The sequence below is a fragment of the Neltuma alba genome, unplaced genomic scaffold, assembly GCF_004799145.2.
Source record: "Neltuma alba isolate B1F8T4 unplaced genomic scaffold, ASM479914v2 tig00013180_pilon, whole genome shotgun sequence".
NCBI lineage: Eukaryota > Viridiplantae > Streptophyta > Magnoliopsida > Fabales > Fabaceae > Neltuma > Neltuma alba.
Window position 1 is genome coordinate 93,602 of NW_021637490.1, and position 12,630 is coordinate 106,231.

Sequence of the window (12,630 nt, forward strand, 5' to 3'; positions counted from 1 at the left end):
GATAAAGCTTTGATATGTCCAATAATCCAAATGATTCTTTAGAAGTAATGATTTGTTGGATTTCTGCCTCTGAAAAAATATTCATGGTTTGATATTATATATATATATATATATATATATATATATAAGGTTCCTGTTTTTTTTGGCCTTGTATAAGGTTCCTGTTTTAGTGATGATAAAATAAAATATACAATGCGTATTATTGATAAAAACACACTAATGTATGATTTTATTACCCAAAAAAAATAATTTATGATTTTATTTAATTTTTTTAATTTAAATAATTTTTAATTCAACATTTTTTTTCACATTTTATCCTATTAAATGTTTTTCCGTGCAATGTACATTTTTCGGGGGTATGATAGATATATTCTGATAAATATTTCGTATATATTTTCTAGTTTTATTGTCACTAACTTTCTCATCACTGGGACATTAATGAAGAGATGGTCAAGACAAGCGAAGTAGACACATAAAAAAATTAAAATAAAATTGTCGTCAGTGATATAATAGTCAGCTGAAATTTTCGTACACACATTCATATAATTGTTTCAAACAAGTTTCATCAATGACTGATGTGGAAATTTAAAAAATTAGTTAATTTATTTATAAAAATGTCGTTGACTATATTTTTACTTCGCGAATTTAGACATTAAAATAATTATATTTTTGCAGTAGTGAATTAGCTAGAGTTAGGCGTGGAAACAGACTAAGCCTCACCCTTAACAGGCCTGGCTTGTGGTGAGGCCTGTTGGCCTGAGGCCTGTGAAAGACCTTTTAATCGGCTTGAATCTGACTTGTGACCTATTAAGAGGTCTGTTTTTTTAACAAATTTTAAAACATATAAATCAATTCAAAATTACAATAATTCAACCTAATTGATCTAAAATACAAACAAAAAAATATGAAATTATCAAATTAATACAATTTGTAAAACATATCCCCTTATGCCCAAAAAAAAATCTAATATGAAAAATTATTAGAAAACATAATTTCACTCCGATATAAAAATATCACTCCATCCCATCTCTAGTATAAAATTAGTTGATGACTAGATCTAGTTTAAAATATGAAACATCCTTAATCCTTTTTATATTTTAAATTTATCATTTATTCAAACTAATTTACTAACAAAACGATATTTGATCCTTTTGTTACACATGGTTGTTTTAAAAAAAATGTTACAATTATTCTAATTTAAAATTTAAATTAATTAAGTAACTATTATAATAAGAATTAGATTGAGCACACATATATACGGTCTAAAACATAATAGGTCAATTCTCTATATATATATACATATTCTATATAAGATTAATATGAAAAGCATGGATCAAATAAATGAATGATGCTTTTTTTAATGCACTTATGTTTTCTTTCTCTGTTCAAATATGTGTCATTATACATACATCAATTATTTTTATTATAGAGAATAGAAATAAAATGAAGCATGCAATAGGCTCTAGATAATACGTTTATGTGGATAGAGTTTTCTCAATTAACCAATCAGAATAGCAGATTCCCTTCTATCAATTTACAATTTTAACCTAAAAAAAAAGATAACAGGCCCAAGCCGCTTGACAGGCCTAACAGGCTTACTATCAGGCCTGAGCCTGGCCTTATAAAGTAAACAAGTCTTTTTACAGGCCTGAGCCTGGTCTAATATCTAAATAGGTTAGGCCAAGCCATTTACAGGTCAGACCACAAACCCCTGACAGGCCGCCTGGCTTATTTCCACTCCTAGCTAGAGTGGAGGATGAAGCAGAGACAGAAGGAAGTTTGGAAAGCTTCAATTTGGATGCACCCGCGGGCTGATGAAGAATAAACGAATAAGATGAATTGATTTAGTATTGATATTAAATAGAAATAGAAGATTTTGGCATATAACTTATTGATGTATAGATTACAAAGAAACAAAGCATTTAAAAATAAAAATAAATAAATTTGTTCACAGATTTATTTCTCCGTTGAAGAAGAAGACAAACATACCTCATGGTCTAGTGACGAAACCAAATGGCCTGACAAAAAAGCTGACCCAATGAGTTTGGCCCCTTTTAATGGCTCTAGCTATATTGAATGGAGTTATTCCTGTTTTGAAAGCTGCAACGATATTAGAGAACTCATTTCCAATTTTCTTGGTAGGGTTTCAAGACTTGTACGGTAAAATAAACTTACTTGGACAAGCTTTTTAGCCTCTCCATGTAATACAAATAAAAACAAGACATAAGAAAATAAACCTCTCAAAACAATGTACTAGACACCTACTTGTAATGCTGATAAAAATGCGTGAATTATCTCACCATTATGCCATTTCAAAGTTGCTTTATTTATGGGGAAAATTGGGGATGAATCCCTCATTAAAAATTTAATTAGCAAATGGGACTTAAGGACTCTGTACAACTTAACTTCTATTGTGTGCAATTTAACTTCCTTTGTGTGTAATTTAATTTCTCTTTGTGCAAATAAAATCTCTTATGTGCAACTTATCTTCCTTACGTGCAAATTAATCTCTTATATTCAATAATGTTTCGTGTAAACCATCTTCTTTTTGTACAACTTACCTTTCTTTATGTGTAACTAATCTTCTCTTGTGCAATCAATCATCTTAGGGACTATTTGCATTTAAATTTGTAATGAGGAATTTATCCTCAATTTCTCCTTTTTTATGTGACCTGTAATTTTTTTCCAAGAAAATAGCCCTTAATTTCAAAAATTAATCCTTAACTCATTTTAAGGATTTTATGCCTCAATGACCTTCTTTACTATCTCAAATGATTATCCTAAAATTTTCAAATTAAATATAAATCTCTAAGTATTTTTCCATAATTTTCTGAAAAAATGAACCATTTTTCTCTTGGAATTATCTTTTAAAATTATTTAAGCCAGTTTTAGAGATAACTCTTCCAAAATATCTCCAAACTTTGAAAATCAATATTCCATAATTTTTCTTAATTTTTTTTGGCCATTAAATAATTTTAATAATTTTTTTTTCTCCTGCTCATCTTAAGTTAGAAAATTCGGTATGTTACATGAGATGAGGTGCATTTATCGTTACACCAACAGCAGGGGCTTTTACAACGCCTTTCTTCCATATCCTTTTTGGACAATGCCATTAAAGGCTTCTTTACCGAAGCAGACGACGAAGAAGTAGAAGGAGGAAGGTTTTGTGTAGAAGAGGCTTTCGCTGCCGAGTAAGATGATGTTTGACCCCCAAAATTAGTGGAAGGGAATTGAGTCTGGGAAGACCGAAGAGTCCAGGGCAGTCGCGAACCCGCAGCTATATCCTTGCATACGAGCCATCTGCACCATTCTAGCCAGACCGTTGGCCGAAAAGCAGTTACACATGCTTGGAGATCAGTACGCAACCCTCCTAAGAAACAATGCATCGAAACTTCCTCAGGAATGTACACGCCGGTGAGCAAATCATGAAAAGTCTCAATATATCATCACCAGAAGAAGTTGCCTGTTGCAACTGTTTAAGCTGGACCATCGGATTAATGTGCTTGATTTCTGTGAAATGAGCTTCCATTTGATCAAAATAATCGTCCCAAGATACTTATTCTTCTTGGCTTTTTTCATAAAATTGAGCTACCATTTCAATGCTTTCCTTCCAAATGGATGCTCAGTAAACGAATACGACGTTCCATAGGTGACCATCGATAGCAAAAAATTGACGGCACCTGTATGACCAGCCTCAGAGATCTGATTTGTCAAAGCGAGGAAACTCTATGCAACTCTGTTTAGTCGGTGGCGCATAGGATTGGGAAACATGATGGAGGGTTCCAAACTAGACGTGCTTGTTAAGATTGAAACTACTCGATGAACTACCAGCTTGATCTTCCTGACCGTGATGAATCAAAGGTGTAAGAGACCCATTCAAATCTTGCAAACACGCTTCAATCTTGCTCATGGAACTCTTCAAACCGGCAATATCTGCAGTATTCTGCTCTAAACGTCTCGACCACAGCAGCATTCAACTCTAATCGCTGCTCCAATTCATGATAACGTTCGCTTGATCGAATCTCTAGAGCCATTTGCCAAAGACGCAACTCTGATACCAAATTGGTACAGGCCGGTCGTCGAGAGAGAGGGGGGGGGGGAGAGAGAGAAAAGGAAACTGATATCCATACTTTATTCAACAAGTCCCAGTATACACGAACGGCTGTATTTATACAGTGAGCTGTATCTTAACTGATTAGTAACTAAAACATGTGTTATAACCAACTATTACACTCTAACAGATCACTAATGAAAGCAACAATATAATGCCACGTATCATATAGCACTATAAATATCAACGCCCTTATATATTTCGTCACATCAAATGCTCTGTTCCTGCCACAACAAATGCCCATGTGTCCATCATTTGTTAATAAATTTTATTTCTTGAATGAATTAAGCAGCGCCTACGTCAATATAATTTTGAACAAGTTACACCTCACAAGTAATATGAGAAGCTTTTGGATTGACGAGAATGAACAGGTACAAAATGGACATGGAAGTGACTTTTTCCTTTTATGTTTTTTTCCCCTTTTTGATACTGGAACGTACCATTCATTTATTTTTATGACTTGAGAAGAGAACATGATAGTTATGGGAATATTGTAAAGAGTTGGATATAAACATTGAAGCAGACCAAATTTACAATCCACCTACCAAGAAATCAATCAACAAACTAGATTTAAAAAAAAAATTAAAAACAAAGAAACATTCAGGAACTTTAAGATGTTCTTTTGCCACTGGAGAATTAGAACTTTGACAAACACCCAAATTTTGGTTGGCTCTATCATAATTCTCTAAGAAGAATAGAGATTCCATCTGCGTATGTTTCATCATAAGGACAAGAACCACACCCTTAACTACCCCTCATTTTTGGGGCCCTTTCTCAAGTTTTTTCTTTTTCAGTGTCCTTGTATCATGATGTTCTACATAAAATGAATGAAATTTTGATATTTTATGGGCAAAAAATAGATCAGTTTTCAATTTTGTATTCTATTTGAATGGTTTAATGTTTCATCAGATGGTTCATATTCTCAGCTTGTTGCAAATATAATAATCTTCACGATCTTTCCAGACCATTTACTTGCACGAAAATATGGAGGGAATAGATTGCTTAAATTTCATCTGAACAACCAAAAGAATGAACAAGACATGAAGGATTAGTTAAGTAATAAATTGAAGTTGTGAGAAAAGTGAAAGAAATTTAGAAAGCATTAGGTAGGACTTCATCAAAAACACGAAAAATTTGGCTAGCTCAATCATGATTCTCCAAGAAGAATGCAGATACCATTTGCATATGTTCACAAGAATTTCAAGTCATCATTTTCCATATCATTCGTGAAGAACAATATTGACAGGCAGGCTACACTTATCCTAAAGTATTGCTGATCAAATGACAATCCTCTCTAACCCGCCCTATTATTCTGGTCATCATTAGCAGAATGGAAAATATCGTGATAGTGGATTTCTCCTTCCTTGGTTCTGTCTCCTTGGGCTATCACAGTTTTTGCTCTTACTAAATGCGATGATAACGATCGAATAATACTAGAATAGAAACAAAGTGAGACTGCCAATATATATATATATATATATATATTAACGATCACTGGTGCAGTACACAAATGAAAACATATCAGTACGTCATTGAGCAGTACAGCAGAAAATGCACAAGACGAAAGAAGGGGAAAAGCAATAGGAGGGAGGAAATCCAGAGAATCTGGCCAGAGGGAATAACAACCAAAATCATGCACACCCCCTCCCAACGGCTTTTGTCGTATTATATGGGAGCGTCCTCTCCTAATTCCCGAAGCTTGCAAGGCCTTTTCTTCATCCGTTGGCTTCTACGCAGACCAATATTCTGGTTTGGCCTTTTAGCAGCACCACTCTCTGGATCAGCGTGGCGCATCTGGTGTGGAGTCGTAACACTGACATCCCTTCCTCCACGACTTCCCCCACAGGAACTACCCTGTCCTGGAGATGGCGGCTTAGGACAAACATTGTGCTGAACCAACCCAAGGAACAACACAGTTAGAATGATAAATAAAGAGTATGAAATTACAATTAAAAAGACAACATAGGTATCTACAATGACAGAAATAAAGAAAATGAAATGAAAATAAGAAACATATTGAACTCTTACAATTTCCTGTACCAAAGAAGATAAGGTTTATACATACCACATACAAATATAATTGCTTGAATTTAAGATAAATCGGATTATAAAAGCACCAACCTCTGCTTCTGTTAACTTGTTGAAATTAATGGTGGTATTGCTGCTCTGCTCTTGCACCTCTTCTTTACATAGCGCCCGCCATCCACATTCAATTCTAGTGTATCAGATATTCATAACTGACGGTAAGTTTGATGTGGAGGCAGTGGTCATTTTCTCTTAAATGTTGCCAACATGTCTTCTCATTGAAATCCAAAAGCATTAGGCAGAGGCGAGGTTTCCAGCCATACACAAGTGAAATTTCATTTGCCCATGCTTTGCAAATATAATACTCTTCGCGAGCTTTACAACTCCAGGGAATGAAAACCTTATCACACGTCGACCCGCCTTTTATGTTGAGGCATACAGCAAGCCCAGACCATTCACTTGCACAAAAATATGGAGGGATGTCCACGACAAATTCATATTCCAAAGCACCGCTTCCATCTGAAGAAATAGAACTTATGTTTGGGAACCATGCAGGTATCTCAGATTCTGGCATCACTGCAAGAAAATCTGCCTCAGGTACATACCCTAACTGTCACAACATTAATAAAACTTTCATTGACCGTAATTATTTTGAAAATGAGAAGAATACAGCCAAAGAGATCTCCAACATTTATACCTGAATGGGCTGGAGCACTCTTTTCTCATAATTAGTTCAATGGCGATACTGAAAACCAGAGTAAAGAAATCATGTTATATGGATTTAGTCAAGAGAAAGACAAATAAATGAATACATAGATCTTAGTTAAACGTACCTCATGGTCAAGTGACGAAACTATATTCCAAATTCCATCTGATGATAAAGGTTCCATTGAGTCACAGCCCGTTGCATATAAATGAATTAGCCTTGGTGGCAGTTTTGGCAGAGACTCAAGCCTTTCACAGTTATTCAAATAAAGATGAAGTAGCTGAAAAAGATGGGAGAAGCAACCAGTGGGTAAATTAGAAAAATCATTTCCTTCCAGACGTAATGTAATTAATGATGACAAACGGCCTATCTTCAGGAATTGATCCATCACTGATGCAGCAGTAGCTCAAGTCTAACATGGTTAATGATGTTGGATTAAATCCAAACATTTGAAGAACAAGGTCTCGGGGGCCCCTCAGATTCAAATCCCTAAGACCAGTCAAAAATCCAAGTGATTCTGGGAGTTCCTTTATGGCAGTTTTCCTTGCATCAAGCACTGTGAAGTTTTTCATACATTCCCCAAACTCTGGGAGCACTGAAAGTTCATTGCACCAACTAATATCTAACTTTATCAAGGAGTTCATTTCCAATTTTTTTGGAAGGGTTTCAAGACTTGAGCAACAAGACAAGTTCACTTCAACAAGCTTTTTCAACCCTCCAAGTGAATCATGAACTGCAAGGAGAGAAGAGCACCCTTCAAGATTTAATTTTTCTAAATTTGGAATTTCTGAGAAATCCGGGGTTTCAACCAAATCTTTGGAATTGCTTAGATCAACAAACTTCAGGTTCTTCATAAGCTGATCAAATGAATAAAAATGTACATGAGTTATTATACAAATGCATCAGTATATCAACACAACTATGCAAGAAAACATTAGTGTATGAAGTGTTTCACCTGCATGCCATTCCAAAGTTTTATTTTGCTGAAAGGCATTTGAATGTCAGCAAGTTTATCCAATTGAGTTCCAACCGGAAGAGTTTCTAGGGGGTATGACCTCCATCGAATAACCTTTAATGCACTAGAAAAGCATGTGAGACCATTGGGAAGTTTCAATTCACTTGATATGATGAGTAATCTGAGATTACACATCTTTGAGAAAGCTTCACAATGTACTTCTATTTCTCCATCTAGGTTATAAGGCAAAGCAATAGCTTGTATTGCTTTCGACCCCTAACATTTGTGAGAAGAATAACATGAGAATTAATGGTTTCAAGGTAAAGCTATTATTTCACCCCAAAAAATAAAATAAAGCATATTAAAAAATAAATGAATCTTTAGGAATAAGGTACTCACTTTGTCATTTTTCAATACTTCATGGATGTTTTCTAGATTCCACAGCCTGCTTCGTCCATGAACATGACCAGGAGATTCTTGAAAAACAATACTCCTTGCTAGTTCTTGAAGTAAATCATGAACCTCTAATGTGGTTTCTCCATTCAATGTTTTCTTTTCAATCAACAAAGCTCTCTCAATCAAAATATTTATTCCAATTGTGGGACGAAGATCGCAATTCTTCAAAATCTGAGCTACTTCATCTCTTTTCCATCCATTGAAGAACTAAAAATATTGTCTTTTCTTCATCATTTAATCCATGATAACTTATTTTTAGAGTTTGAAAAATATCATCATGTGGAATTTGTTTCATCCTTTCCAAAGTTTCTTCCCATTCAAGACGACTTCTTCCACAAAGAAAGGAACCTAAAACATAGAGTGCCAAAGGAAGACCTCCTGCATATTTGACTATAGTTTCTGACAATCCAAAATAATCGACTTCAGGATGATCTTTTTTAAATGCTTTCTTGGAAAAGAGCTCAAGAGATTCGTCTTCGTCCATGGGCTTAGCCTCGTATATTCCATGCACTCTGCTTGATTTCAACAAGTGTAAATCTCTAGTTGTTATAATTACTCTACTCCCTGCCCCAAACCACTTTGGATCTGCCAAATTCTCTAATTGATTCACATGACTTACATCATCAAGGACAAGGAGAACCTTTTGATTCCAAGTGATCCTTCGAAACTGCTTGTCATTTCGTAAAGTATGAAGGCCTTGTCTTTTTGAAATCTCCCTAACATTAGCAAGGAACAAGAAATTTCAAATTGACCAGAGATTCTTTCAAAAACAACTCTAGCAAGAGTTGTCTTACCAACCCCACCCATACCCCATATCCCTACAAAACGAATGTCATCTGCCTTTAACTCTAAGAGTGAACTATCTTAACCATCCTTGACAGAATTCCAACTAAATTATCGTCATAGGATGGCAAATTAGAACGTAAAGTGTTCCATACTTCTTCAACAATGCCTCGGATGACTTCTGTTTCGTGCCAAATAGGAACAAAAAGTCCATGAGCTTATAAACACCAAAAAATAAAATACGAATTATAGTCACGATAAAATAGAGAAACAAAAAGATGAATAATGTTTACTAAAACTAGCATATTGCTAGTTGTTGATATATGTTAAAGAATATCACAGGGTTAACTTCTCAAACTATTTTTACGGGTGAATGTAGTACCATAAAGTACTTAGTGGTACAGTTTTGCTCCTAATATATTAAAAAATGCAGCAATCTACGTCCCATCCTAACAGAACTGTTAACTCCGTTAGCATCTTTACTATTCATCTGAGAGTAGAAGAAAGTAGTGATGGGAATAGTCCCTGTGCTGATGCAAGAAGCGAGAGATTGGAGGAAAGTAACGGTAATGGCAAGTGCGCGAAAGAGAAGAACCGTTAAAATCAAGTTAAGTGTGATATACCAGTATGAAAAGACCAGTATAGAGAAAATAATTTAGAGCCAAAAGCAGAAAAAACAAGTGATATGAGAGGGAAAGGGAGGTGAGGTGAAACTGATACCTAACGGGGAAGCCAGATACTACTACAGGCCAAGCAGCCAGGAAGAAATGTAAGGAACGAGAATTGTTGAAACTAGCATATTGGAAGATCAATCGGCCAAGTTATTATTAGAGTGAGAGAGTGCAGACAATAATGGGGAAGGGTATAAATTAAATAGAAATGGTAAAGACGGCTGAGAGAGAAAGCCTGGGACTGCAAGCTTTGTACACAAAAGTGAGAGAAATTTCAGCGGCGTCGTCCCTCTGTCCTCTGGGCTGATGAGGATGATCAACAGCAAAGGAATTAACGAAGGTCACAGACTCTGTTCTGTTAGCTTAAGGTTAAAATGGATTTGGAGTATCAACGGCAAATTTCTCTTTTCGTGTTCCCTGAATTTTTTTTATTTTTTATTACTCCTCCGGTCCTTATTATAAGACTCAATTTGACTTTTTATTTGGTCCTAATTATAAGACCCTAATCCATTTTGTCTCTTATATTTATGCATTTTTTTTCAATATAATCTTTCTAATAATGATAGTTTTAGCCAATATACTTAAATAGCAAGGATATTTTAGGAATGACAGCACTTATTTATTATAAATACCAACTTAACTTACTTCCTTAATCTCCTCAAAAAAAAGTCAATTGGGTCTTATAATTAGGACCGGAGGAGTATTAAATTCTATGTCAAATGAGTGAAATTTGATAATCTCATAAGCCAAAAATGATGCTATTTCAATTTTTTTATGATCTTTTCACTTTTCAGATGAAACATTCTAAAACTGTTACAGTCGAATTCTTTGTAAAATCATAAAAAAATTGGAAACAGCACCATTTTTTCCACTGATTTATCAAAATTTCACTCATTTTATGTATAATCCAATGGTTAAAAAAGAATTAGTAGTAGCGAAAAAATTGAGGTTCGGCAGATGGGGTGGCAGGGCTGCTGATACCTCAAATTCGGTTTTAAAATTGCTTCATTTGTGATATATTAGGGACAAAATTACACAACTAAATGCTTTAGGATTCTAAATACACCTCTGAGAATAGGTTGAGGTGTTGGGTATTCCTTAAACCCAGTATTATAATCCATGTTGATCTCTAATTAAAGAAAATGCGTGCGAATTCTGTGCGTGTATGTCAATGTTGGATGCAACTTTTGGGTTTGCTAATTCATATGTATAACTGGGGAAAGAAAAATGCTTACCGACTCCTAGAGTCCCAACCTGACAAATTGCTAACCTGGGACAAAGCATCTCTCCATTTCTGAACCTTGTCTTTGCTATTTTTGAATCTCTTTCCATGTTGGCTAAATCTCTTCCGAAACTTTTTCTATGATGCCTTACATCAGATGGGTCGACACCATAGAAGACAGGAAGAACTATTCGACCAAATTTTTTTTGAGCTTCGAGAATTTCTTGAAGTTCGTCCAAACACCATGTAGAATTTGCATAATTTTCAGAGAGAACAACAACAGTACAGAGAGAATCCTTGATCGCCTGGATGAGTTGTTGTTTGATAACTTCTCCTCTTTTATTCCTTTATCATCCCTAAAACATCTGATGCCACTTCTAATGAAAGCATCATATAAGTGATCTGTGAAATTCAGTCGAGTGTCTTTTCCTGCAAAACTCAAGAAAACATCAAACTTCCATTTTGAAGTTGAACTACAAGCTGTAAAGGAGCTCGGGGAAGATTCTTCTTGGGCGCAATAGGGCATTTCAATGCTTCGATCTCCTGATGCATTGGTCCAAATAGTAATCTACAGCAACATCATCATATCAGTACATGGAATGATGGAAATGAAAAGGAAAAAGAAATTAGCACTAGTGGTAAAAATTACAACTTGTATAGGATCTATCGATAATATCAGTGAAAGATGCTGTTGCAGGGATCTCTCTTTCTCTTGAGCTCAATGCTGTGATATCATCTCAAGTCAATGAACCATACTCCAATATACAAAGACAAGTAGAATAAATATATAGACAAAAGGCTAAAGAGACCTGCCTGCCGTTCTTTTGAATCAGATTTTGTCGTTGAATATAATTTTTTTTTTTTTAGAAAAATGAATATATACTATTGTATTCCTGGTTCCAAATGATATAATATAATATAGCGTGGAACTGTACAGTCACACTGACCATGTGAATGTGTAATGTTCAACGAAAGTGGATGCGTCTTCCAAAATATTCCTCTAGGAAATCAATTTGCTCTAACAGTCTAACATCCGCAATCTGCGATATGACAGGATCACATCACAAGGCAAACAAGAATAAATAATTGGCAGAAATTTAAAAAAAATTAAAATTACTAAATTTCAGATATGGTTACTCTAATAGGTTTCCTATTAATAACAAGTTTTTAAAAAATTTTTATTTGAAGTTTAGTAATTTTAAATGTTTTTGTGGGTTCTCCCTATTAACAAAATAGTAAATAACAAAATCAAGGTATAGTCTGCAGCAAGGGGCTTTTTAATGAATTTATTCTAGTGTGAGGGTTTCTAATACATTTTTGAATTTGCAAAACAGTAGTAATAATAAATAACGAAACCAAGGTAGTCAATAACGAAATAAATATACTGCCTCCAATTCTAATTATAAGACATTATATGTAGTCTATAATAAAATCTTATAATTAGAATGGGAGGTAGCATTAAATACCACCCTAGTCCTTAATATACTATTGTATTCCTGGTTCCAAATGATAAAATGTAATAAAGCGTGAAACTGTACAAGTCACACCCACAATGTGAATGTAGACAAAAGCTAAAGAGACCTGCCTGCCATTCTCTTATTCAGTTTGTACCTCATGGCATTTGTAGATAACCTGTTAATGGCTTCGGACGATTTAAAGAAAAGCTAATATAAATGCTTAAAGTTTTTCTAAAATACAATA